This window comes from Topomyia yanbarensis, chromosome 3 (genome assembly GCF_030247195.1).
Source record: "Topomyia yanbarensis strain Yona2022 chromosome 3, ASM3024719v1, whole genome shotgun sequence".
In the NCBI taxonomy this organism is placed as follows: domain Eukaryota; kingdom Metazoa; phylum Arthropoda; class Insecta; order Diptera; family Culicidae; genus Topomyia; species Topomyia yanbarensis.
In genome coordinates, this window is record NC_080672.1 from 28050563 (window position 1) to 28076119 (window position 25557).

At 39.9% G+C, this 25557-nt stretch overlaps 1 protein-coding gene across 8 annotated transcripts in view; it reads right to left on the minus strand.

The window, feature by feature from the left end:
- The window catches only part of LOC131693515 (TGF-beta-activated kinase 1 and MAP3K7-binding protein 2), a 71790-nt gene that overhangs the window by 21126 nt on the left and 25107 nt on the right, over positions 1-25557 (minus strand). The gene's annotated exons all lie outside the window — the stretch shown is intronic.

A 25557-nucleotide genomic window follows, 5' to 3' on the forward strand; every position in this document is an offset into this window, starting at 1 on the left:
AATTGAAGTCGTATCGTAGCGGACCGTCCTCTGGCCAGCTGTGCAGGAAGAAAACAATATTTCAAATTCCTCAGAGATACCGTTGACACTAAAAATAATTATGTCCATTAAATTCTATTTATTTATAAGCAAATCACCGGCAAAAATATGTGAACGAGTGGTGAGATTAAGGAGTGGGAGGCCATTCGAACGCATTCAGCGCTTACTGGTGCCAGGAGGAAAAGAAATAAACAACCGCAACGACAACCGTGCCTTTATGTATTGCCACCTTATTTTCACGGGCGGCATTTCTCTGCGTGTCGTTTTTATGATGATGATGGCTTTCTATAGGTTTTGTACACGAGCAAGCGAGAACTGTTGTTGCTTGAAACTCTGACCGCACGCGTTGTCCGAGGAAGCAGCAGCAGTTTTGTTTAGTAGTTCGGTGGAATGTATCTCATCATAGCAGGAATCGTAATTGCGCGGGTACATATTGCAAAGTTCACAAACTGCGACGTCGAAAATAACTCCGTTGACGACGATGATGGGTGGAAGAAAGTATAAATCAATTCTGAAGTTAAGCGTACGACCATCAGAACCAGACGGTTCGCTACATGGTGCGGTATAGGTATGTTAGCATGTCTGCACTGGGGAATACCACCCACCTGTAAGTGAACATTTTTATTACCCTCACGGTTGGACGATGTTCCGCTGGGGGCCATTGCAATTTTCAGTCGTTATTCGTGGACTGTACATTATACACTATTGTATGTTAAATTTATTTTTTAGGCAAGCAATAACTACATAAGGTAGAATACGGGGCAAGATGAGCATCTTAAGCTCAATGTATTTTTTCTCCGTGAAAACCTAAAAAGGTCCTTCCAAAATTCTCAGGGTTTTATGGGGTCAATCACATTTTTTTTCGAGAGTTGTCCTACTTGAGCTGTAGAGCTAGGTTCTCGGAAGGGCTCTCCGTGAGAAATACACACACTACAATTGCTGACTAGACAGGCAATGTTGCCCACTAAAACACTGCTTTAGGCCAATTGCAGCGGCACGTGATTCTGAATGTGATATTCATTGTACGGTTCGGGTATGTACGGATGTAGAGACTTCGCGATCGCGTGTATCATCGCGAAGGACTCGAGCATTTGTACGTTAACGTATTCTATCGCGTGTGCGCTTGTATGTCTATTTTATAACCGTGTGTCTTTCGCAAATTCACGTGTGTTCATGGATAATCGCGCGCGGACCGTGAATCTATTACTTCATTTTTGGTGTACGGCTAAGATGCTAAAAGAGAGTGAGATCTCCCATATCACTAGAGTTCCCGGTGATGTCGCCATGGAACGTGTTGTCTAGTGTATATGAGCATGAATTTATGGACCTAAGTTATTAGGACAGAGAGTACTGGTTTCCGGACGAGACCGATTCATGAGCGCGCGAAAACGGACGTTTGTAGGTTCGCGTTTGAGATAGCGTTTGAAACTTCGTAAGTGCTAAAACGTTCTCCTTATTACCGGAGTGTTATTAATTTTGCGCGATCGCGAACATAGGTGTACGTTGTTAATCGCGAAGGCTTTAAGCGTTCGTATGTTAACGTGTGTGCAATGTGTGTTCGCGTTCATGTGACTTCGCGTGTACAAAACTGGACTTTGTAACCGTGTAGCCATTCCTATATACGCGTGCATTCTTGGATGGTCATGCGGACCTTCATTCTGATAATTTTCGGTGCACAATTCACATTCTGACAAGGAGTAAGTTACCTCATATTACTAGAGTCCCCGGTCATGACGTCATGTAACGTTGTGTCCAGTGGATATGAGAGCTTTGTTTTAATTGGTCCATGGACCTAGTCCGCTGATACCAAGGATAGAAACTTCCGGCGCCGACCGATTCATGATCGTGTGAGCGCGGGAGTTTTTAGGTTCACGCTTGAGACCGCGTTTGAAAATTTATAGGAACTGAGACATTCACTTTATCACCGGGACGTTATCATGTGTACGAGATCGCGGGAGTAGGTGCCGTGGATGGTCATGAAGGACTCAAGCATTTGTATATGTACTAACGTGTTTGTCACGTGTATGTGACTGCGCGTGTTTTATTTCGATTTTATAATCGTGTAGCGTATATTCTTGAATGATCGCGTGCGGACCGTGATGCTTAATTTTAAGTGTATGGCTCAGATGGTAGAAGAGAGTCCGTTTCCCCATATTACTAGAGTTCCAGGTCATGAACCGTGTTGTTAAGTATTCACTTTTTTATTGGTTCAACTGAAGGCATTAGTCTAGACTGCTAGAACCGAGGAAAGACTTCCGGACGTAACCATTTTATGATCTTGCGAGTGGTGGGTTAATGTTTGAGACCGCGTTTGGAAATTTAAAGGGGCTGCGTTTACCTAACTACCGGGGTGTTTTCATGTTGGCGAAATCGCGGGCGTAAGTATGTGTGGATTACTGCAATTGCATGGTCGCGTTTGTGACCAGGTTTATGTTATCGTGAAGGCCACGAGCTTCTGTACCTATATGAGTATAGTTAGCGTATAGTAGAGATATACAAATAAAAGGAATCATAACATGCCGAATAAAGAAAAAAACCTGTTTTAGTCCACCTAGTGGTGCAATTGTGCCTTTGTCATTTATGCAAACTACACGAAAAAAAATTGTTCCCACAATCGTTAAAAAAGTGCCATGAATCCTGGAACAATCACGTTTTTACGTTATGAAAACAGGACCATTAACAAAAAACATGTGTTTTATAGTTATGTTCAATTTATGATAGAATAATGTTCATAAAGTTCACAACTTTATGCACATTATTCATAAAAGCAAAGATTGACATGATGATTTTCATAGATATAGGAGCCTTAGTTCATAAAATCAAAATATTCTGGATATGTTCTCGTTAACTATTTCACGAAATTCGAACTTTTATTCATGAATCCAATCAATTACTAACGTGAACTAATTCATGATCTCTAAAATATTAGGTAAAATCCAATATCCATGCTCGTGAAATAGTTCACAAAATCATCAAATATTATTCATGTATTCGCGAACTGGTTCATGATTCCTAATATATGATACGATCCAATATCCGTGCTCGTGAAACAGTTCACGAAATCATGAAATATAATTCATGTGTTTGTGAACTGGTTCATAATACTTAATATACCCAAGTAACCATAAGCATTAAGCCATTGCACTACATTGGCTATACATTTGCACTAATGTTGCATTGAAACTTCATTACAGCATTAACAACGCAATAAAGCTCTATATTAGCATCAATAATGCATAACTGCACAGCCGACATATAGCATTATAGCTTGCTCTATATGCGTATATAAAGCTGATATAACGCGTACATGCTTCAAGGATCTTTAAAGCATGTAAGCTTTACAAGTGCATTTAATGCCATTATAGAGCAAATAAAAAGCTGATATATTGCTATTGTAATGCTGTGGGTTTATTTAGTATGCAACTCTTCTTGAAGATTATATTCGGCATATTTCATTTCAATCGAACATATGCAATATAGTCCATGAAGCAAACGCAGCGCACTTACCGTGAAGGACGAGGCAAGGTACCTCAGTTCGAGACTTACTAAAGGTAATTTTCGTAAACATTCATATCATGTGAGAACGAAAACCCATTAAGGATATTCATTACAATGCATTAGAACAAAGTCAATTACGGTTTTAAACAGAATATTTAATTTTATTTTTTTTTTCCTTTTTGCTTATCATACCGAAAGGAAACATAAGAAATGGTTTTAAAACCATGGCGGCCAATGACCACCAACTGAAACTTTTTAATAGCATTAGTAGTGCCAATATAAGGCTTTCAAATTTGACATTTGAACGCTTTTGCTATATAATAGCATTAGTACTGCAGAAACGAGCTGTCAATCTCTGCACAGTAATAGCACTATATTTCGCCTTTTCTGGCATAATATCAGCATTATATAAGTATTTAGGGCTTCATGGCTTTTTAGGACAGCTTTATATCGTCGCTGTTGTGCTATCTTATGACAAACGCCATTTTGGGGTAAACTGAGTTAGATATGCCACATTACTTGTTTGAAAAATCTCTACAAAGTGGCGTTTTCAGAATTTTGAAATTCTACTTGGTTACTTAGATATTGCGAGAAACGTCATGAGAAATTGTGAGTTTTTTGCTTAAAATCACTGTATCTAGGGATTTGCTCAAGTTATATTGAAGTTTTAGATGTTTTTATGCGTGAAAATGTCTGAGGAACACAATGACATAAACATTTTCAAAAGAAAATTACACGAGTTGTGAGAAAAACACAGTTTTAGTTTTAAATTGGAAATAAAGGATATTTGGCAACACTGTAACTAAAAATAACTATTTTTTCTAGATGCCTTGACTCATTCCCTTCAAAATGCATTTCACCGATTGTTTATAACCCATATGAACGCAAAGATATGAATAAAAGTTAAAAATTGATGATTTTTTTCTATGGAAAATTTTTCATGCACGATTATGACACGTTATACAAATTTTGTCATCAATACACGCCTATGACACGTGTGAGTGCGACTTTTGTTTACATTCATAGTAAAAACTTGCAACATAGTCAAGCGATCTTCGTAATATTTGAGAGATTGATGAAGAATAGATAGAAGCATTAATTGTCTTCTTTGGAATGTTTATACCATTTATAAGTTTCAAGATATTCAATCTCAAACTTTAAAAATCGTTTTTCTCGAAATGTGCTAAATGGCGCTTGTCATAAGATAGCACAACAGCGACGATATGTGGATCTAAAGCAGATATTAGGCTACGTTATAATGCTTATTGGTTACTAGGGTAAGTCACAACTCACGTTCATTTTTGTTAAATTGTTCACGAAACCATAAAATATTATTCATGTATTCGTGAATTGGTTCATGATGCCTAGTACATGATTTATAATCTATTTTGCGTGCTGGTGATATTTAGAAGATACCGCTAATCATTTACAATTTCATGTAACATCATGAAATTTTCCCGTGAACTCTCACAAAATTTGGAAAATTATTCGTGGAATCATTTTTATTTGATGCACTGTTTTATGAAATGCCCAGCTGTTAGCGACCCCAACAATAGACATGAGCATAAGATATAAAAAAAACTATTAGGATCTCGAACATCATTATTCGTTTGATAGGGTTCATGATGATGTCTGGATAGAAAACGAAAACTACGCTGAGAATCCCAAATAGTGCGCGTGATATTCACATAACAAGATACCGCGAATCAGTCATATTTTTATGATCCAGTTCATATTGTCACGTTCTTCCGAATAAAAAAATCGATAGGAACCAAAAAATAATAGATCACAATTCGGCAAAGAGAATTTACGAATACTATGATAAAACTGCTGATATCGTGAACATTAGTCATATTACTCTTCGTGTCAAACTTGGAAGTAAGTTTTAAAATAAAACATTACGATAACATTAACAGAAATTGCGAAAATCGTGACTAAGATCCTGAAATCATGAACACAAATCACACAACTCGTGACAAAAATATCTAAAACCGTAACTAAGATCCTGAAATCATGAACATGAATCACTCTACTTATAACTAAAATATCACGATAACGTGAATAGAATTTACAAAAATCGCGACTAAGATCATGAAATCATAAATATTAATCCCGCTAGTCTGAATAAGATAGCACAATAACGTGATGAGAAATCACACGAATCGCGAATAAGCTCTCGAAATCATGAACTACATTTGACTGTTGGCTGTGCATTCCCAAATCATGAACTAGAATCACATGTCCAGGGAACAATAACAGTACCCTAACCATACATTCTAATGTAACGCCATGTATATATTCGGACGCACAATTTTTTTTGTAAATACAAATAGTTTCATGAATTCGAGGTTTATTACTCATAATTTCAGGAACTTGGTCATAGTTTTCGTAAATCATTCAGTTCACGAAATCGTGACCTTTTGTTCATGAATTTATAAACGGATTTTTTTCTGTGTACGATTCCATGGCAGGTTAGACAGGCTGAGATACGGAAGTTGAGTATTTGCGGTTGTCCTCAGGGCGGCGTTCTATCACCTTTGTTATGGAACTTGGTAGCTGGCGGCTTGTTGAAGAAACTCAATGAGCTTGGATTTCCAACCTACGGGTTGGCTGATGATTACCAAATACTAATTACTGGATTTTGCATCGGAACAATCTTTGACTTAATGCAACAGGCATTAAGAGCTATCGAACAGTGGTGTCGACAAGTTAAACTATCAGTTAACCCAAGCAAAACTTCAATGGTTCTTTTCACGAAGAAGCGAATAATAAACTGGGGTTCGTCCCTTGCAGTTCTTTGATTCTGAGCTAATGTGTGCAGATCAAGTCAAATACGTTGGAGTCATATTGGATTCCAAACTGAATTGGTCTGCTCACATTGAGTTCAGAGTCAAGAAAGCGCGCATGGCCTTCGGGCAGTGCAGACGAACTTCTGGAAAGACCTGGGGTCTCAAACCTAAATACATCTATTGGATTTACACGACAATCGTACCTCCAATACTGTCATACGGATGCCTTGTGTGGTGGCAAAGGGGAGAGGTGGTGACAGTCCAGTCAAAGCTAACCATCTGCAAAGAATGGCGTTGATTGGTGCTTTCACCACGACTCCGACTGCTGCTCTTGAGGCACTTCTAAATATCAAACCATTCCACATACACCTCAAACAAGAAGCACTATCATGTGCATACAGACTGCATGTTACTGGGCTTTGGAACAGTAACCATGTTGATCTTGCTACCAGTCATACGCGATTGTGGTCACAAATGGTTACATGGGGTGAAGATATTCTTGCTCCCAGCGATATCATACCCACATGTAATTTTCCTTACATGACATTCCATGTGAAGAGTCCCTCTCGAGAGGAGCGGTTGTCTGGCTATATGGAAAGACAACAACAAACGCAAGTGGTCTGTTACACTGACGGTTCTCTGATGGAGGGACGTGCTGATGCTGGTTTCTACTGTCGTGAAATGAGATTGGAGCAATCTCACTCACAAGGTAGATACTGTACTATATTCCAAGCAGAAATAGCTGTGATTATGTGTCGACTGAGTTTGTCCGGCAAAGTTATAAACTTCTGCTCCGATAGTCAGGTTGCAATCAAGGTCCTTGGCTCAGATAAATCACGCGATAGTAATCGCGTGCCGAACCCAAATCGAAGAACTAAGCATTTTCAACATTATCTACCTTATCTGGGTGCCCGGACATTCCGCTATTACATGGAAATAAAAGGTCTGACGAATTGGCCAGGGAAGGTGCAGCGATGGACTTCGTTGGTCCTGAGCCCTTCCTGCCAATTTCGACAAATTGGATAAGAGAAAACATATGGTCCTGGGCTTCGCCCGAGCACCGCAATTATTGGAGAAATCTACAAACGTGTCCCCAAACAAAGGCGGTTCTAGAACAACCGCGCCCAGTGACTTCGAAAAATCTCTTACATTTTTCGAAGCTCCACTACTGCATGCTGACCAGAGCTTTAACCGGCCACTGCAAACTCAATTGTCACATGGTAACTATTCAGCACGCTGAGTCTTTTTCATATGATCTTTGTGAATCCGACTACGGAACTTCATATCATATGATATGTAACTGCCCAGCAGTAGCGCAATTGCGATTTAAGTTTTCGGCTGTCCTTACATAGACAACACCATGTTTGGACGACTGAAACTCAGAGACATACTAGCGTTTCTTATCCAATGTGGTAAAGAGCTATAGGCTTTCTCGCAGGCGAGTTGAACTACTTGTGAGTTTAACTTGTCAACTGTTTGTTTTTTGTTTTTGTTCCGTTATTTTTTTCCACTCTTCCAATTCTACTTCCTTCCTCCTCCTCCTTCTCCTTTCCTTCCGCTCAGGAAATGATGAAAAGACACGGCAAGGCACAAATCCCCGACTACATACGGGGAACGCGCCATATAAGCCAATATAATCTGGTGGTCACACTTTACCTATCAGCACCAACAGATGCTTAACCTCGGTTGGACGGGTAGGAAAGCCTTTGAAATCGATCACTACTGTGTTAATATTCCAGTCACGGGTTTTTGTTTCTTGTATTCGTTCATTTCTGTAGATGCACTATATAATATATAATCAACAGCAACAGATCTTACACAGTTTGTGCCAGAGCCTAAAATTCTCATACGTATTCAATGAACGACGAAATTCAGAGAATTCATCTTCGTCCTTTCCTTGCCTCTTTCGTCGCTAAATGCATGAAAAAATAAAACAATAAAGGCGATGTCCCCTCCTCTCTCGATTCTACGAAAACGAGTAGCAGCAGCAGCGACTTTCGTTTTCCTGTGACAATCCGAAATTTCAATTTCGTTTTGATGCATGCTCTTACTGATTGCGATTCTCATTCATTAAATGAAATTAATGCAATGTGCATCTAATAATACAACTAGAACATAGTTAAAATGAGAAATATGCACACTGATCAGGCTTCCGTCTCACAATACCATCATTAGCTCGCAAATCTACAGAATCGAGCATCGACAAATAAATATCATTGCTAGTGTATGTTCGTTTCCCCAGCAGTAAGTTCAATATCGAATGTACCAATATCATTCTGAATCTCAAAGCGAAAACGAACGTGTGGAGAGAATAATGAAAACGCTCTGCTACATGCTTGCTTTGTCCTAGCCCGTTGTCTCATTTTCGATTTCGCAAAGTGCTAGTGGTATGGAAAGAAGCTTCGTTCTTTCGTCAGTTTCGCCTGATTTTGGCAAATGAAAAAAACATTTTCCGACTCTGGTTTGTGCATACAAGTCCTCTAATCAAGATTCAAACAGTAAGGTTTAGAAGGTCCCATCAGTAATACCAGCCTTGTGGCGCGATGCGACTCTCGACGGCCCGAAATATCCCTGGAAAATTTGTTTGAAGTTTTCTTGAAGTATTGGGATACTCACTAGTGACTTGACTTTGAACCATATTGACCTTGTCATAACTTTCTGGATCATCCAGAATAGCAACAAAGCTGGGCTATTAATAAAGTTTGTTCTAGAACTCTTTGGTATTTTCAAAGTGTTTGTAAAAGTCTCGTTGTGCCTATTTGTGCTTGTGGCCGATACATGAACCCAATTGGTATTACAGTGTTCTTCTGACCAATCAGGAAAAGTCATGATATTGGCCAATAAAACATCTGATTCTGAGACCAACTTGAAGAATTGATCAGTTCAGCGGATGTTCTGTATTTTCCGGATGGTCAATATGTGACCAATACGGTCCATCACCCACTAATAATTAAGAGTTTTCGAAAAAAACTTAAGAGCTATACAGGACTAGATTGATCAATTAAGTTATACGGATGTTCTGGTTCTTCCGGAAGATAAGATTGCCACGTAGCATTCCGGGTCAATATTTAAGTATCGATATCGTTTTAGATGGGATTTTATATAAGCTATCAGAAATATTACAAAATTTTGGAATCAGTTTCATTGATTGACCACATTGTCGCTTGTTCAGTCCTATGAGATATACTGTTGATGCCGGAATCGGCATCGGATCCGTAACCCTGAACATCCAACATTAGTCGTACCATGTACAAAATTGATATGTACATTCTCCTTTCCTTTTTTGTATGTGTCAATTATTGTTATTCTGTCAATAAATCTGTGATTTGTGATGTCGGTGTTGCATATATCTGTGTAGTTCAAACATTACCTTATTCGGCATCGATTCCCACTAAAGCTGATCAAAATCGGTCATATTTAACAAAAACTTAAAATTAAAACTCTAGCAAAAAATTTAAGTGCAAGTACATATAGATTTGACTGAAAAATGAGTCTTAAAACTGAGTTTGAAATCCGGGTCAATAAGACCCGCTGACACCTTATTCGTTACAAACACACCAAAAGAAGGTGAAATAAATCTGGCATTGATACCTCAAGATTTCCCGGAGGTTCGCCTCTATTCACAAAAGGCCATGTAAGCTCGCTTTTCCAAAAATCGATATAAATAGTGGAGTAACCATGCTCAGTAAACAACACTGAAAACAGACCGATAATTCGATGCAACCGATACTTTTCCCTAATCAATCAAAAATCCTCACGATTTCCCAGAAAAGATAAATCAAAAACACCATTCAGACTGGTAACATCGAGCAGCCTTCTGGGACAATGATCAGTGATAGCAGCGGCAGCAGCAGTGACGTTAGCCAACATCATATGTCCGACTTCGAAAAAACGTGATTAAACAGTGACATCAAACGAGAACTAAATGCGATAACACTGCGCTACAGTTAGCGACCTCGGCGAAATTCCTGGAATCAGCCTGGGCTATACCGACTGGTGGTATTTACATTTGATAAGTATGTTCAAGATATCGCCGTTTCACTGCAAACCTTGGTGTTGTTATCCAAATCGCAATGTTGTCAACTGTTGTGAAACCGCTACTGTCATACTAAAGAAGTTTTACATCAGGCAGAAAAAGAAATGTATTCGTTGGTCGTTGCTTTTATCGACCGGCAAGTCTCGTCTTAATCCAATTAAGAACATAGGGCAAAATTCCGTCTCGGTGGTGGAAATGCGCACACACGTGCTGTGAATGGCAGCGAGTGCGATTTGCGCGATTCGCGCACTGTAAATCTGGCGTCCATTCACGGCAAATCAGAGCGCACCTTCGCTTCGTGGCGACACCACAAACCCGTCGGAAAATGGTTACATTGTCGCAAGTCTCTGTGCTCAAGTTGGTATATTATGGTATATTCTCACACCGCGTAAATTAAGAAAGTAACGCAACGATTTAGAAGAGATAGTTCACCGCCTAAATCTGCCGGCTTGTTTTTCTGCGGTGTTGATGAAAAAATCGCATTTCACACAATTTTGCCACTTCCTATAAATAAATTTTCCCCCCTTTCCCCTCCCATTGAAACGCTCCTTGTCAGCTTCCCACGCGCCACATAAAAATAAGGAATCCGCACCGAACCACTACTGAAAGAAAAAAAAAATCTCTCTCCTCAGTTGGGTGCATCCCCATCGACGGTAATGTTTTTGCCGCGAATTTGTGGAATTTCTAAATAAAGAAGACAGGCGCAAACCGAGAAATATTTTTAATCCCAAGCCTCATTTATTGAAAACTCAATTAAATTCGATTAACGTCATGAAAAGCGGAATTTGTCGGGTGTCCCTTAAGGTTATTTTCCCGCTGCTTTTGATTTTTATTAACCTAAACGCGACATCCCACGCCAGACCCGCAAAGAGACCGCCGCCGCCGCCGCCGGGAGACCTGCCATGGGGAAAAGGAAGCGGAGTTGTACCGCGAAGGTGGTCAAAACAAGGCAATATTGGCACAAAAACTAAACTTTCTTGTTCATTCTCGTTCGGTCGGCCCTGTTGCTTTATTTTTATCTGGCCAGTATGTATATCTATATAAACAAACTAGATATACACAAACAACACTGACTGATTGGCGAGCGGCATTTGCCGTTCTGAGACTGCGACTCTCTACAGGCAATATTCATTCATGAGTTTCACGGCCTATCCCTGTCGTGTAGGGTGCCGCTCGTGAAACGCATAACGGCTATTAACCGAGCAAAAAAAAAGAACAGAACGGCTGTTTGCTTCATATGCACCTGTTCCTATTTCTATATGGCGGCGCACAAAGGACTGTGAGTTTATATACCATACGCAGTGCACCCCGACGACTATGAGAACTTATCTCAGGTATACACGGCAAAAGATTTTAATTTTGCTTAACACTGCCATTATTCGGATACCAGAATCAGTTAAGAAACTACTTCGATAGATAGGAAAGTATTATTATATTGCAAGGCTTGCGACTAGCTTTCATCATGCTTGTGTAGCACCACACGAAATCGAATAACTTCGAAAATCTGCATAAAAACCCACATAACTTCAAAAATTGGACTAAAGGAGGAAGTTAGTTCATTTTCAAACAATTTTAACTACGCTAGAAACGGTTTAGATGTTGAATGTTACCAGATTTGTAGTTTTATGGCGAACAGCACGAGTGTTTATATGCAATATGTTTGATCGCGTGACGTGTGTGCTAGTGTGTATACAACTTCGCGTGTATACATTCGTCTGCATCAGTGTGCAATTTCCCATTGAATTTTCGTGCATGCGCGTGTACATATGAGAGTAATGAGACAGAGAGAGAGAGAGGATTTGTGTAAATGTGAGGAATCAGGAATCAGAATATATTGGCTCGATTTGCACGTTCCCTATATTGTTCGGAGATTTGTGCCTTTCCATGTCGTTTCATCACTTTTATGGCGGAAGGGAAAGGGAGATGACAGAAAAAGATAAGAAAATGAAAAAAAACTAACATTCTGGATTGTTCCCTATCAAAGGTATAATGAACCCTGCTGATAAAGCCTATAGGTATTTATTATACTGGAAGGACAAATGCCATATTCCTTGAGCTTTAGCTCCTTGTACATAGGTTCATCTATGTATGGAAAACCGAAAATTCAAATACGCAATTGTATTACTGCAACTGCAAGGCAGTTACATATCAAATGATATAATGTTCCGCATTCAGAATCACAACGAGTACACAAATAATACTGAGCACGTTGAATAGTAACCATGTTTGCAATGTCCGGTTAGTGCCCTGACTAGAATACTGGGATTGTGCTTGGAAAATGCAATAAATTCTGACATTTTGGACTCACATTTGACAGAAAAGATTTTGCTTGAATCAAGTTTGCAAACCGCAGCAATGGTTGGCATGAGCGGATGCAGGCCAAGAGCGAATCAGCGTGTGTCACAATTGGGTTTTTTCCTTTCGGAATCAGAAACCATAATATATTGATTCAAATGACACATTTATCGGGAGTTTGGGCTTTGCTGTTTGTTCTCATCATTTCCCTGATCAGAAGGAAAAGAGAAGTAGGGAGGAAGTAGAATTGCAAGCGTGGGAAAAACGATGGATAGTATTGTAAATGTCAAGTGGACCGTGATTTGTTCGAGCAAAGTGTTTTTAACTTTGCCGGGCAAGCTGTTTTGAAGAGGCGATTGTACCCCACACGAATTCGCGATGATTTCTGCTTGGAATACAATACAGTATCTACCCATTGAATGAAACTGTTCCAATCTTATTCCATGACAGTAGACACCAGCACCCGCAAATCCCTCCATCAGAAAACCATCAGTGTAACAGGCCACTTGCGTTTGTTGTTGTCTCTTCATATAGCCGGACAACCACTCATCTCGAGATGGATTCTTCGCATGGAATGTTCTCTAAAGAGAACTACAAGTGAGTGTGATACTTCTGGGTATAATAGTCAGAGGAGGGAGGGTGGACAAAGATGACAGGGGAGAAAATTATTGACTTTCAGTTTCAGGCATCGGAAGATCAACGGTATAGGTTACAGACTCGGGTGGCCTTCATCAGGAAGAACGGCTCAGATGCGGATCAGAAACACTTCGAGTTCAACGTCAAACCATCGTGGGTGTATAGTACAGGCGCAAGAGGGTACTTCTGAGAATGATAAGAGAAATAAAAAGGGCAGTTAAATCTGTATATTGATGGTTTTTGAAAGGTTACGATGGACATATAGAGGAGATCGCGGCTTGTCAATACATCTCGAACCGGGACGTTGGTCTTCCTCGGGCCCGGAGGGTATCCATTAGCCGAGACCTGGCGGAACTGTACTCGGTGTACGCCCAGACAATGTGCTCGATATCATTGCCACAAGCATAGATACTACTATCCACGTAATGTGCATCCAGCATGTAATGGTTTGCCATGCGTCGGGACAGTTCACCATTGCTCCACGAAGTTTTCCAACTTTCCAGGGTTCTCTGATGAGTAATACAGTAAGATTCCGTTTTTGGCACGTTCCGTTTTTGGCATGCTCCATTTTTGGGAACAAAAAAGTTTCGTTTTTGGCAACATTATTTTTGTTCATAGTAAATCTTTTGAAAAATGCTCAATAATTTATTTCATTCCATTTCGCATATTCTTATATAATTAATGTTCTTGTGACATTTGTGATGTCACAAAATTGAACATAAAAGCTTTTAAGATAAGGTTCCATTTTTGACACGGTTCCAGTTTTGGCAACTGAAAAAAAATATTGTTGCCAAAAACGGAATCCTACTGTACTGAAAAATTCGTTGAAGCAAATTGGTCTTTCATGATCGTCACCTTCTAGGGCATCCACCTTAGCTCCCCAAAAAATACGAGGAGTGCTTTTCATGTTTCATCGAGCGAATAGCGTCAATGGAATTGAGGCTATCCGAAACTATGAAGTAATGGGCCAATGACTCCAAGAGTATACTGAATAGCAGCTAGTTCTGCGGTGTAAACTGAAGCAGGGTCAATGAGTTTGTAGGAAGCGGTGAACTTTTGATTGAAAATACCGAAGCCAGTGGACCCTTCGAAGTTTGATTCGTCAGTATAAAACATCTTAGAGCAGTCGACACATTCTCGCCTTTCATGGATGTGTCAAAAAAAAGCAGATTCAGAAGTAGGGGAGAGTGGGTACACTTGATCCCACTTTTGTTTTTTTCACATAACTTTTTCATGAAATAAAAATTTTGATTGCAAATATCGTCATTTTGCAGGTAATTCAAATTGTAAGAGCTGTGAATAATATGTAAATCCAAATACCATGTCCAGTCAGTAATATGAACAGTTTTGAAAATCATGTCAAAATGAAGTTTTTGTAAAAACGTGTGGTAACTTGATCCCCTGCCTACTAGGGCTAAACAAACACACACTATGACTAATAGAAACAAAAGTTAAGCTAACTACCTAGCCTGACAAAATAAATAATAAGATTACCTTTTTAGATGCACAAGCTTTAACACCAGTAGAAAGTGAAGTCTGATACTTGCAGTAAATCAGTGCTGTTTGACTGCCTTTTCCAACATTCAATAATGTATATCGAAATTTGTTTGCGAAACAAACATTTTAGTTCCATTTATACTGTCAGGTACTTTATGTAAGCGTTTTTTTCTATTCCTATACATTTCGGAATTGTGTGTGTTACAGGGATCAAAGGTACCTGTTGTATGAGGTGAACGAATTTTTTTTTGTGGAAATTGTGTAACTATTTATTCGAAAAACGTGTTTTTCTAGATAAAAGCCCAAATAAAGTAATTGTAGTTAAATATATTCATAAATAATTAGTTCGACTAACTCATACAATCGTTCAAAAAAATCGTAAAAAGATCTTCGAGATGAATTTTAACCGATATTTTCAAAAATATGATACAACTCTTACCAAACAAATGTAACTCATTTGATTTGTCTTTTAAACATCATAAACTACCAAATATGGCATTTTCTTTTTATATTGTGATAACTTTTTGTGTTTAGATTATGCTGTATGGAAGGGGAATCATATATCCCCAAAGATCCAATGTCATCACTCTCCCCTATTTATGAAATGCACACTGTTGGGATTGTAAGAAGATTAATATTCTGCGCCATGTAATCAAAGTACAGGGACATGAAACGGGTCTGAGAATTGAGCTCGACAAGCCTTTAGAAATTTTCGATCACTACCGGGTTCAAAATATCGCATCGAATGAGCAATCAATATTTGAGTTCCCAAAATCGATTCTTCAGCGGGAGAACGCCCGACAGGACTTCGCAACTCATTGTATGGGTCGACTGCATGCACCCCAAGGCGATACGCAAACAACGATACTGAATTCTTTCGAGTTTGATCAAATGTATGTTTGCAGCAGATCGAAAGCAGAAGCATCCGCATTCCATACAAATCGTTCTCTGAAAGAATGTTGGTAGAAACTAAATCAAAAGCCCCCTTAATATCTAGGAACACTGATGCAATCTGCTCTTTGCTAGCATAGGCCATTTGAATTTCAGTTGAGAGCAACGCAAGGCAATCGTTCGTCCCTTTACCTTTACGAAAACAAAATTGTGTATCTGACAGTACGCGGGATAGGATCATTTTTTCGAACAACTTACGGATACAGGACACCATTACGATCGGTCGATACGAATTGTGGTCGGAGGCTGGTTTTTCTGGTTTTTGGATGGCGATGACCTTCACTTGGTTCCAATCGTGTTGGACAATGTTACCCTCAAGAAACTTATTAAATAAGTTCAACAAGCGTATTTTGTCGATTCTTCAACAAGTTGGATTTGATTCTGTCTGGCCCTGGAGCTTTATTAATACATGATAGAATAGCGAGTGAGAACTCTACCATTGAAAACGGTGTTCCGTTCGCGTTATCCTGAGTGAACGCGGCGCGGTAGATCTTCTGCACCGGGGCAGAATTCGGACAAACCTTCTTGACGAAATCAAATATCCAACGGTTTGAATATTCCACGCTCCCGTTAGTACAGTTTCGGTTTCGCATACGCCGGGCCGTGCCCCAAAAAGTGCTCATCGATGTTTCTCTCGTTAGTCCGTCAACGAACCGGCGCCAGCAACTACGTTTCTTGGCTTTCAATCGCGTTTCTAACGTCGCGTATTATCGATAGCTAGCGTGTAACCCGTCGTTCCAGAAGGTATTATACGCGGCGGCCCTCTCTGCGTACACATCTGAGCATTCTTTGTATCACTACGGATTAGGAGGACGTTTTTGTATGTTCGCGCCGGGTACTAGCTTAATCTGAGCTTGATTTAAGAATCAAGCTAGCCAAAAAGCTGTAGTCTTTCTCCGGAGGAAGTTCTTGAGTAGATTCGATGTTGTCGGATATCGCGGCGGCATAGCTCTTCCAATCGACATGTAGTGTGAAGTGATAAGAAATATTGATTGATTCCAATGGCCTTGAGCCGTTATTGATTGAAACTACGATCGGCAGATGGTCAGTACCGTGGGGATCAGGGATTACCTTCCACGTGCAATTTAACCGCAGCAATTATTTTTGCCGTCGGTGCCCAACCGCGGTGTTAGGGGGAGTATATATGGAAGCTATGCAAAAACCTTTGCCTTTGGTTTCAACTTGGCAAGCAAAAACTCCAATACCTGTTATCGAGGGCAGATTAATTCTGTAGAAGGAATTCCCAAAAGCGCTCGTCCATAGGGGGTGTCTTGATCCAGGCGAATAATATTAAAGTCGTGAAAGTTGAGATCTATATCGGAAGTTAACCGAGATTCACATAACGCAAATGCATCGCAACTCAAACTATTTATTAAAATTTTGAAGGAATCGATTTTCGGGATGATACTTCTGCAATTCCGCTGTAGAACAGTGATCAAATCCGTGACCTCGTTCGATGAGCTAGCCATCGAAGGATACAATCGCTGAAAGCAGGGGCAGTCAACTGTTTTGAAAATGTTCTCACTTTAGTAGGGAGAAGAGCTAACAACAGACTTTTAAGGAAATTATATTGAAAGTTTTTATTATCCAGTCCACAATGTCCAAGAGTTGGATAATAACAGTGCCGCGATTATTCTCGAACTGATACAAAGGAATACTTGCGGTTTTTGATGTTCCTGGAAGTGCTGGGAATGCCTTCTCTGAGTTTAATCCTCCGATACCAGGAGCTAATTGCTTCGGTTTGGTTGCATTGACACTTCCGAGAGATGTCACTTTCGGAGCCCCGTCAAGAGACACCTTCTGGCATTTACAAGGAAATTTAGGAGATAAAATATTCCTCCTTTTCCTTAGACATTAGGTACCCTAGTAGATCCTCTTTTTGGTCGTCAGGCTCGCTTTCGGTAGGAGGCAAGAGAGAATAGCGCAAAGGAACGTTTTAGTTTATCCCCACGTAGTTTGTACGCGGGACATGTCGAGATCTCATGCAGAATCTCTGTACAGTAATGACTTTTCAGCATTCTTACTGTACGAATCATTCACATGATTCTCGCCACATTTTCCACAGCGGGACTTATTGGTATAATGGGTGTGATCCAATTGTTTACACTTTGTGCAATTCATGACCCGCGGTACAAACAGATGCACAGGTAAACGGACATTGTGCAACAGGATGTTTTTCGGCAAAGCGGTACTAGCGATGGCCAACCCCGTACTGAAGCAGATCCTCGCATGTCAAACTCTCATCGGTGACTACGCCTTCAGACTGTACCTTTACAGCTGGAATATACACATTATAATCCCGCGTAAAGTGCTCATAGCAAGCAATATCGTGTGCCTGCTTTGAGTTGGGTAGCAGCAGCACCCTTATCTTATCCGAGCGAACCTTCGAACTTTCGGTAACAACCGAGAACCGTTCTGTCAGGCCTTTGGAAATCTGGAGAAGATTTAGGGCCGAATGAAGACCACAAATGGACCAGTTGAGAGTTCGGGGTAGCATTCGGGCCGGGGGGAGCCTTAGGAGTTGAACCCTATTCAACTTCCATTTGACCATCCGGAGAGGGAACCATAGAAAACGTCAACGCACGGGATCAGCGCCCACGCAGACGAAAGAAAGCAATAAATGTGTTATAAAAGCAAAAACCACTTAGCTTTAAGGTTGAACAGAGAAGGGGCAAAATGAACGAAAACGAAAAAAGCAGTTTTTTCCACACCGTGTGTTAGATCTTCATAAAAATCAATCAGCAGTACTGTAACAACATTCTACACAAGCTGATTGATTTTCATGAAGATCGAACAAACGGTGTGTAAAAAAACTGCTTTTTTCGTTTTCGATTTTTGCCCATTTCCTGTGCCACCTTAAACTGGTGTCCAACGACGAACCGATCCAGTTTATACAGCTGGCTATTGTTTAATCCTCACACGCGAACAAAAGACTGAGGACCGAACCGAACTGGCAAGATTACCTTGAACGTGGATTACTACTATTCTTTGTCGTTATACACAGCACGGACTAGAAAAAATCACTTCTGTCTCGATCGAGAGCTCGAAAACGAATGATCTATATTGAGTTATCTAGGATGATTAGAATCCGATTTACATTCCGGAATCAGGTGTTTGACATTCCGGAACGTTTAGCGCTCAAGAAACTGATTACACAAGTACGATCCAATACAACGAAGTAATGGCTCTCGATTTCAATAAAAAAAAACTACCTATAAAACCAATTTATTTATTCATTTATTAATTTAAAGTCGATCGTAGAGCAGTGGAAGAGGCTTTTGTGCTTTTTAAAAGAGATGCTGCCAATATTCATCGACTGAGTATAAACTCCGGTAAAATAAAGTAATACTTGATAAAGAACCAGGTCCCCAGCACAGTGTTGGTTCCAAGATAGAAATGGACGCGGTATGAGGTTGTTGACGAGTTCATATATCTTGGAAGACTAGTGACATGTGATAACGAAGATAGCCGTGAGATCAAAACCGATTTGTGACTGTAAATAGCAATTGCCACGATTTGCGTATTTTCTCCGCATATTTTGCTGGTACTCCCTGCTACTCTGTACGAATATGAGGCGTGGTAAAGGAAATAGATTCTCGACTGCTTGGTGTATACGAACATGCTGATATCGCAAGGCTTATAAAGCACGGCAGACGACAATTGGTCGGGCATGTAGCTATTTTTCCTGCAAAGAAAACAATAAGTTGTGAACCTGGATTAGGTTGCTGACGTTGGTGCAGATCCTGCACTCGAGGAATAGGTGCCAGCAAATCTTTTTCGTTCAGAATTGGAACAAAACTTTGGGCAGAAATCGCCATGCCATGCCACCAAACCGATGATCGATTTTTTTCAAACAAGCGAGCAAATTCGACGCGATATACTTTGGACCTTGCAAGAAAGGTACGCCAGAATTTGTAGGTGCATTAGTGTCATGCAAAAATTATACTCTTGGGTCAGAGAGAATCAAACTCAATTTTATGAAGAATGTGCCTAATCCAGCAAAAGTTGATAATTAAATTTAACAATTGGTTTCTGTAGAAGAGAATTGGTCTACATGGCTAGAGATAAGTAACATTGCTTGTTATTCATAAATCGGGATAATCAGCTTTCGACCATTATTCGTATCGGCCGATTGCATTCTACTATACCTACACAATTTGGTGAAGGTAAGCGACGTGCTATCAAAATTCAATTTGTGTTTCGCAAAAGGAAGGATACGAACGATTGCCTTGCACAGCTTTCAACGCTCTAAAAAGCAAATGTTTTCTGCAGTCTTGGCCAATAAAATAGCTTACGATTCTGTAGCAATTGTTATCTTATTCGTTATGTTGTTCGTATAATTTGTTGTCAGATACGCACACTACCACTTCCAACTTTCTACGGCAACTTCTTGAATCGGCTACATGGATTTTCCACAAGGCTCTTTCTTAAGCCTCTTATTTACAATTTCTACCTGAATCGCATTGAGGTATATCTTGCCAACTCAAGAACTTATCTTTGAATAGTTAAGCGTGGTCCAGTTCATCTTTCTAATAGTGGATAGAATGACCGCTGAAGTTTCATATTTATGTACCAGAGGGCTGGTTCGACTCTAAATGCATTTGAAGAGGATACAACGGGTATCGATAGACTAAATACCAACAAGGAAGTAATTTTATTCGCGCATTAATTTGAACTTGGTAGTGTACTCACCAGGGAAACTTGTAAAGGTTGTGTCAAATAGTTATACTCTCATTAACTGAGCATAGGAGCTACTATTTCCATTCTGCCGCGAATACTCATATTATCAACGTGGAACGAATACCGTATCGTTGTTTGTGTTTTGCTTGAGATCGAATTTCTTTTCTGGGAGATCTCTTATCGTCTGACACGAGGCTATAAACCAATTGGTCAATGGAAATTTCGTTGACATGTCGAGTGTCACTTGCAAACCAAATTTATGACAGTGTGCTTCAGCCATTTGCGCAAGATATTAATTCTTTTGCGTATGCTTCTCAAAGATTCAAAGTAGACTGTCTGCATAGAATACACGCCCATGAAAGAGAATTTTCGTAGAAGTCAGGATCATCTATGTTCGCTGGCCATAAACATTATGCACATCTCTTCCATATTGAGATCACTAATAGTGAATTAGTGAAATGAATAGTGTTGCAAAGGTAGCCAAGATAACGGGCCTGTTTTTTTGGTCAGAAGATTCCTTAAGAATCCCAACTAGACCACTCAATGTCCATATTCATGATATCTTGGCCGGCCGGGGTCGCACAAGTTGTTGATCCAATATTTGGTAAAGATAGTAAATATGCTAATAGGATCTTTCTAAAGTCAATTACTTCACAGCTATCGAGTTTCTGCAGCATAGCTATTCTTTTCGAATTCAGCATGAGTTAACATGCTTCTCTATTTCGCACATTGATTAAAATTTATGTTCTCTCCGGTCTCTTGGTAATTCCAATGACAACATAAAAACAGATTTATGTTCCAAAGACAAAATATGAACTAGTTCCTGAAAAATATTAAGTGAAGCTACTAAATAAACACCCCAAACTCCAATTCAGTTCCATATTAACACGTGAAAGTGAAACTATAATTCCAAGATAGCAAAACGCTACAGCAATTAGGATTATATATTGAAACTCTCATGGCACAATTCCTAAAAAAACACATGATAGCCATCATTGCCGGCCGCCCCCATCTCCATCGTTCACGGGGAAGGATAAAGGATAAGGTAGACGGGAAGTGTTGATGCTCCACCTATTTAATGGAAGGACGACGATTCATCAGACGTAGGTGTCGCGGAGTTGGTGGTTTGGAAGGGTATAAGGTCTAGGTTTCGCGCCAAGCAAGCGATGTGACCTGTAAAGAATATTTTATTATGTAGTTGTTTAGTTAGTCTTTGAGTACACGATCACTCGAAAAAGAAAAGATCTTGTTTAGTTTTTTGTTCTTTTTTAAACTCTGGGCAGCCGGCTACCGAGAGTATCCTATGTTTCCTTAGCAAAAGCAATTTGAACTCCACACAGCCGACCGCGGGAGTATTGCATAGAAAAGCTAATCTTATCTGCGTAATGGGCCGTAATATATTGTAAAGGTATTTAGACAGAATTCGCTACTTCTTCTCTACGATATATTTATTTGGTTGAAAACTACCGAGTGATAACACGTTATACAGACAGAGAGTTATGATAGCGCGAGATGTTATAAATCAAGGTATGTATTTCCTATTTCACGTGTCGGATGATTTGTAAAACACACCTGTACGAAAGATAATAACGACCATTGAAAAGAAATACAAAGAGTTGTTAACCTGATACACAGGATGGTTAGCAATAACGGAACTTGAAATTAGATTCATAAAAACAGACGCGCACCCAGTCGTCGCCGGTCTAAGTACCAAATGTCATCAATAGACTTAGGCTCGCGTGGAGGCATGAGATAGGAGACTTGTGAGAACTAGAGAGTTTAAAAAAGCAAAGAAACGACAAGCTCCGTACTGAATCCGAACTCAGCTATAAGCTTCTACAGCTGAATTGAAACTCCAAACGGAATATGGCGCCTCCTTGCCATTTCAATCTCTTTAGTGAAGACTATGTTATCTCACCGTTTGACGACCTCCTAAAAAAATAGATTCTGATGGGTTAAACTCAAAATCTACGGATCTAACCCCTTACAAAAGTGGCAACACTCATCGCTTTGCTAAAAATTGAATAACTTCTTTTAACAAAGTCGGATTGACTAGCAGTCTTCGGCAAAGTTGTAGACAATTAAATTATCTTTCTTATTTTAATTTACAGCGATAATACGATGCATACAGTGCCACCTAGTGGTGAAAAGGCGATCTAGTGGGTTTTCTCCATGTAAATTGTCGAAAAATCCAGTACTTCCAGTCGGACTAGGAATCGACTCAGGGGTGGGCCGATTGAGTTTTCAAAAATTCATTATTTTTCTGAGCAGTCTAGTATACAGTTGTTAATTTGCTATATATTTACTACCTACATTCAAACTACGTTTAAGTTTTGGTGAAGCGATCCACGGAAATTGGATTTGGAGAAAATTAGATAAAAATGAAGTGCCGAACTTGACGTCTACGTGGTGGTCAAATACTCTACCATATACTGATGAAGCAAAGTACAAGTCACTTACTAAAGGTATAAATGAGAGCGGGTTAAAAATTCACTGCGAGCAAAAACAGTATATAAGTTTTATTAAGAGCAAAAATGAGTTCAAGCGTAAAAATGGATTATAAAGATCACTTTTGCCCTAAGCGGAGAAATATTCCATTTTTAACCTAAGATAGTTTCAGAAATTATTTATCACAAATGAGTCAAAATCATCATCAATATGGGCTTCATTTGAAAGGGGTGGTCAGTAGACAACGGAAATTGATGATTAATGCCATTTCAAGGCCCAAGTTGGCCACATCCGGTTACCACAAAACAGTGAAAACTATCGTCAATGGTTGGAACATTATCCGAAAAATATTTCAAGACGATTCATTGCTTTTTAGTGTTTCCGCAATTATTGTGTGCAGTATGCGCTACGTTATTGATTTGATTTTGCATATAACCCGAAAATTTTGCAAGACAACTTATTTCATTGCAATAATAATTCTATTTCAATCCGAACAGCTTCCATGAATCAGATCTCAACTATATTGCATAATAAAACAGATCACACAGAACGGGATGATTCAACTGAAGTCGCGTTTCCATGTTATGAGTATGTACCTTTGCTACACCTTTCTCGTGCCGATTTTGAGTTACCCAAGGCGCGATGCCAACAAGCACGTCACCTTCACCCTCCAGCTTTGGCGACACTTCCGTTGAAAGGGTAAATACGGATTCACGTGACTATAGAAAATCACTGCCCCTCGAAGCGTTTGGCGCCCGGTTTCGGTAGTGAGGATAGTAAGTGAAACAAATCATTCTCATAATTCGTTAGGATAGGTGCACTTCGAACAGACTTCCGTCGCACTTTCACACAGAACCGTTGAAACACTATACTGCTAGCATACCAGTACTTCCCAAACTAGCAATAAAATTAAGTGAAATTGAAACTACAATTGAATAAATCGGTCATTTTTCCACTACTCAAAGAGCTCGAAAGAGACGTCTGTTCTCTGTGATCGCCAGTTGAATAAAGTAAATAAGCTTTCCTAAAATTCTCACTCGGTGTCGATTTCTTAGAAAACTACTAGGCTCAGCTGTATGTCAAATTTTATAAGTCATAATCCTACAAGATGACGATTCTGTTGTAAACATTAATACAGCGACCCTGTTCTAACAGTCACAGTCACGTTGCCTAGTGACTAGAAGGGAATTTCCTTCTAGTCAGCAGGTAACTTGATTGAGAAAATAGTGCCCCAGAACACGTAGAACAAGATTGTCGCTAGGGTTAATTTCGTTCTTTTTCGCTTGCGTAATTATGAATATTGCCAACAATAAGGTTACAATGTTGTCACAAATCAACGACACAACGCTACGAGGATTTAACATTCAAGGTGAGAAGAACTCTTATCGTTCCTGTGCACCAATCTACAAACAATCAATTTAAGAGATGATTACTAAATTGCTTTGGGTTTCCTAAAAACATTTTCCTAGTACGAAGGTCTAGCAAAAAGAAACCTTCGATCGCTTGTATTTCAGAGGTTTGGTCGTGTCCTTAAACATTCACGTCTGCATGGTACGTAAGAGCGGCTCACAACATTATCTGATCCGAGTCGAACGACTAGCGGAAACAAGCGTTAAAATAATTCATTTTGATTTAAAAATTCGGATTGGAATTGTCATGAAACAGGGTAAGTGGTCAGATCACACAGGCGAACCCGCGATACGCACGATGATGATGTTATTTCGAAAGACAAACGATCTGACAAACGCGATAAGACAAACCGTGCCACACCGGTACGGCACTTGAGAAGGCCAGATTTAAAAATGGCTTAAAAACATAATCTACGATACGTGCGACCCCAGATGTTTTCCGCACTACCTTCCGCTATATGCCGGAGTTGCGAATTTACCTCCCCCTTTCCTCAATCTAATTCTAACCGCACGCTCTAAACACACAGCTAAAATCTACCTTATTTATATTTTTAAATTTGGAATTTCCTCGCATCCCGATGCCGCCCGAAAACTTGTCCCGTGATATCCATTCGTTCGTTGTACCACCTTCTAGTACAGCAGCAGCAGCAATGTAGCAACGGAAAAATCAAACGAAAGTCAGCTCGCCGTTTTCTTGAGGGGGCGGATGCGCGCATCCCTCTGTGCTCAACCGTATACCTACAACGTGTGGGTGTAATGGAAAAACTCTGCAAATTTCAACGGCCAGAGCCAGACTAGACATTCCTCGTTCGCATATGCATGCATACTCTCTCTCTCTCCGCGGTCTATGTGGTCACAGGAACTGAAGCAGTAAGCGTAGTGGCTTACTCGTACCGCCCTACACAATTTTCGACAAGTTGTGGGGGTGTGTGTGCGTATGTGTATGTGAAAATATTTGAATGTTTATTTTGCTATTATCAGCCGACCGATTCGACGGTATTCGCGGTACGTACGTGCTAGAACAGTTAAGAAAAGATGTACTACTCCTACTACTACTGTTAGTAGTAGTAGTAGTAGTCTGCACGGTACAGAAGATGAAACGTTGTTACTCGTGCTGCTACAGGTGCTACGCAATGCATATGATCGAAGCGGTGGCTGAGTTGCCATTTTTGTGTTTGTTCTTATGGATCTTACTACTTACTACTCAATTTCACTGGCAACACTGAAACACCGATCGGTTATTCGATCAGAAGCAAAAATGGCACTATCCCTGTTCAAA